This window comes from Pinus tabuliformis, chromosome 7, assembly GCF_031772625.1.
Source record: "Pinus tabuliformis cultivar Carrire ecotype Pingquan chromosome 7, CPIR1, whole genome shotgun sequence".
Classification (NCBI taxonomy): domain Eukaryota; kingdom Viridiplantae; phylum Streptophyta; class Pinopsida; order Pinales; family Pinaceae; genus Pinus; species Pinus tabuliformis.
The window spans coordinates 1,500,481,373-1,500,486,048 of record NC_142293.1 but is presented as its reverse complement, the minus strand read 5'-3'; positions in this window follow the sequence as shown (position 1 = coordinate 1,500,486,048).

Sequence of the window (4,676 nt, the reverse complement as noted above, 5' to 3'; positions counted from 1 at the left end):
TTATTTTCATCACTTAAACTGCATAATATATGCAAGTGACATGATTGAAAAATAGTGTATTATGAGGGGCATCAAACTGGAAAGAGTATTACCTGCACTATGAAAAAATTCCTAAGACTAATACTATGAAGACAAAACAGATTATATTGAAATATTATTTGACTTCGAGATGCATGGTATATTAATGATGGATCATCAAAATGTAGTTGTATGTATACAATGACAAGTTTATTTGTTTACATTGTTAAGAAATTTAGTAATAGCACAATGCCCATTCCTTACATTGTGAAGCATCCTAACATTGTCTTAGACTTTCTGATTGAAGAAATGATTTTTTTTTTGTCAAACAACTCTTTAGCTTTACTCAATATTTGGAATCTGATTTCACATTATCAATCAATATACTATACTCATGGGAACACTATTAGCAATGTAATCCTCCTAGGAAACATGACGACTTTTCCTACCAATGCAAATGCTAATATGACATTGGACATAAACATAATCCAGTGAACTATTTTTGTTTTGGCTCTATGTTTTGTACCATGTTATGTCATTTTTTACTTTTTTTGCAGTCTTGTTTCTTACATTATTTTCTTGATTTATCAAATTTGCAAGTTCTATAACTACTCAGGAAATATTACAAGTTGGTTACGTTGCAATTTTCTGTGACATTACTTTACAACTATGGTTTTATTTGTTTATAGTGTCAACCAATCCAATATTTTTTTTTCTATTTAAGAAAATATTCCATACAAGGTTCAAACAAATATCTAAATAAATCATTGACATATAAATCTTAAATGAGTTAGTAGATTGAATAACCAAGATTATGATATAACTTATAAAACCTATTTCATTTATACATAGATTTGTACTCCAAAGTAGTTGGATATGTTTTTTTCTTTAACTTTGTCAAGAAAATTACAATACATCAACAAATAGAAAAAATTGGTAGCGGTTTATTTACTAATTAATCATTGTTTCTACACATTAACGCTTGCATTGATTATGCTTCTAGAATTGAGAACTGATTCATATATTAATGTTTTGCAATAGTTGTTTTAACAATGTTCTTACAATCCCCGGATGCGGGTGCTGGAGACGAGAGTTAAAGTGATATGACAGTGGTTGGGCGGGGCAGATCGCCACTTGCCCGACCTGCATAGGATACGTGGATGGTCGACACTTCAAAGCGCGTGGCACACCTGTATGACCATCACTCAGGGTACGTTATTTCGCTGGTTCGGCTGGAACGTCAGGTTCATAGTGAGGGAATTAAGTTTCACATGCATCAACATGCAGCGGAGGGATCAAGCCATTAAGGGAGCAGTAATGGGAGACGACTCCCAAGACAAAGCCTGTAATCTTAAAAATGGAGGCAGGACGAGGGGGATGGTAAATTCGTTAGCGCTGCCGCTCTGCTGACACTCCTCTGCGTGTGATAGGAATCTCAGAGAGAAGGCAGGGAATTGGACTTGGGTGTTGATTATCTTGGTCCTCTACGAGGCTGGTCGCTCCCCTCCCTGAAAATTGCTCAGGTATTTCTAGTCAGTCCTCCCGCTCTTTTCTCTTGGCATCTGATATCTATGTTTGGTTTTGGTTTAAGCAAAGGTACAGGGACTTGGCAAACCTAAAGAACGCGTTCATTTTAGGCAGAGGAGGCTCAATTGGGAGGCATCACTGCATCCAAGCTATCGCCCCACAGAAAAATCTCTGGATTTGGGCCACTATCAGCCGCAGGATGCCTTGATTGAGACCGAGAGCAGGCAATCACAGAGGGCAGGCGAGAAGAGCCCCAACGGACTCATCCTCCAGTGATATGAACCATCCTCCAAGAAGAGGGCTTTCTTCTCGCAGCAGAAGAGGAAGGTCTCGAGCCTCTGACTCTTGACCTGGTCCGATTCCTGCCACAGGCTCTGCCATTTTCACCTTTGACAGTGCTCTCAATAGGCCCAAGATCACAACCTATTTTGCTGTGGTGTTTCAGGAGGAAGGTTTAGCAGTTGATTTAAGGACACAACCGGAAAATTCGAGGGCTATGTAGGACCCCTCTTCATCTTTTCAGATAGCTACGGAGACCACGCCTCAGTAGGAAATTAAGGAGCAAAGAAGCAGCGCGCGGGAGCTGATGATGGTAGATCTGGGTACTGATGCCCAGAAAGTGACACAGTTAGAGGAACCACCTAATATGGGCTGGTGTCGAATTACTGAAGAGCCCATTGATGAATAGGAAGGCCAACCATGCTTCTCTTTTTGTAGAATGCCCCTGTCCACAAGGCAAGGATGTAAGGTAGAATGGTCAAGGGTTTTTGTTACTGTCTTGTGTTTCAGTGTTCACTCTCCTCTGGTCTTTTCTTTTTGAGTTTTTGACTTGTCTCAGGCTTCAGAGATTATTCCCCTGCGTGGGAAACAATATCAGACATTTTTCAAATATGTATATGCTGGATAGAACTGCCTCACGCAGGAGCAGAGTGCTTGACTACGGTCATGTTGTATATTTACCACCTCTTTGTTAATATAATAGATTAGAATTACGCAGGAAAAAAAAAAAAACAATGTTCTTACAATATCTAGTTCATCTTCTAGATGCCTAAGAATTTTCTAAATTTCTAGTATTTTATCCATTAGCATTAAAATATATTTGCTAAGCATTATGATATCTTGGTTGAACATTAAGATACCTTCGTTCCTTACATGTACTTATTCCTCTGTGCCCCTTCCTTTGTTTCTTCAGGCCATTCCTTACTTGTTAGTAAAAAATGCAAAAAACAATAGACAAATTATAAAGAAAAACCTTAAAACACTTAATAGTTTCATAACAACAAAGCAAGTCGATTGCCTTTAACCTACTAACCAATCTAGAAAAAAATCAACATTGACATATTTATTTTATAGGAATCAGGCATATATATAATATGTCAAAGGCAATAAGTCATCTAAATCACGAATTGACATCCAATTTTTGAAAATACATTTAACAATGTCAATTTTAATGGCATCCACTAACCAATAATCATTATCAATGTAGATAGTATTGATTTTCCTAATCTTTAACTAGAAAAGACTATTGTAAAATTTGTTACTTTAAATCATATACATTTTACTTAAATTCCAATTTGACATAGTCCAATTGACACAAGTATGTTTCATGATTAATACATCTTGCAATCTTTAGAAATTGATATCGAGATACTATTTTATTAATATCATAAATTAGATTCTACTTTCATTAAATAAAGCTCTTTTGTTAATAAATAAGTATTTTCCGTAATTATTCATTAAACTAATGTGTATCCAACACATTTACTATGTAGACTTACCTTGATATCAGCTAGATTTTACTTTGAAAAAAGTAATTTCATATTTTAGATGTCAGTTCATCACTTGAATGCCTTTTTTCCTTTGTCACGTTATCCAAATATTAAATGAACTCTTTTCACTAAAATGAGTAAATTGTGTAACGGTTTATAATTTTGTATGATTTTTGTCATTTTGTGTTCAGCTAAAAACTAGCATTCCAAAGTTATTATATGTTTTTTTGGACAACAAAATCTTCAATGGTAAACTCTGCAACAATCTAACAAAACTTTCAGCATCCAGGATGCATGCAGGATCATCGCATTACCAAAAACCATTTTGCTCTAAACATCACCACAAACTATGGCTGGATATCAATATCCATTTTCATGTTGCATTTTCATATAGGCACAACATAATAAAAATACGTCTTAAACTATTTAGTTAAAATATAGCATTCAAATTAGATTGAATTTGGCATCGAAGAGATGAAATCAAGTTGATTGGCATAACTATCACTTCACCTGCAACCTAGCATATAGGCAATGTGTTAGTGCATTGTTTATAGGTTTAGAATGGAAGGTTTAAAACTAACATTTGTGACTGATAGCAATAGAGCTTTATATGGGTCAACTGGAAATAACCCTTTTTAGGTGGGCCTCATATTTCAACGATTGTGTTTCATTTCTCTCGCATTGCACCTTGCAACTACCCTGACAAAATCTACAATAATTACGTAATAAAATATGTTATAAACACTAATGTTTTAATAGACAAAAAACAAGTATAATATGTGATATTAAATTTGATAAATGAAAATTGATATTGTACGTTAGCTTTGAACTTTTTATCATCTAAATTCAATATGCATGCATGTGTTATGAGAAAAAAACTACAAAAGGCCTTAGTGTAGAATGCAGGCACTCATAGAATCAAAGCTTGAAAGCTTCCTTTGCATAATGGACTTCCTTTGTACTTCCTCACATTTTCTTAATTCAATGTAACCATAAACAAAGCTTCTACTTAATGATCCAAAAAAAAATCGAATTAGGCATAACCTTTACTCAATTGAGTATTGATATTCAGGAGTATAGAGATATACATTATTTGTAATTGAAATATTCCAAAAGAAAATATGGATTATTTAATACTTAAATATTAATGATTTGGGGCTTTCGCAATCTGTATATTGTGTAGTGTTGTCTTCCAGAGTCATCGCATTCATGTTTGTAGGAATTGACGTTTTGAACCGACCTCTGTGGTTCATCATCAAGAATAGATCCATAAGTGAATAAGTCAGAACTCATTATGTTTAAATAAGGTTAGGGTTGGTATGGGAATGGATGTAAGCCGACAGGCTTAATTCAGTTATGTTT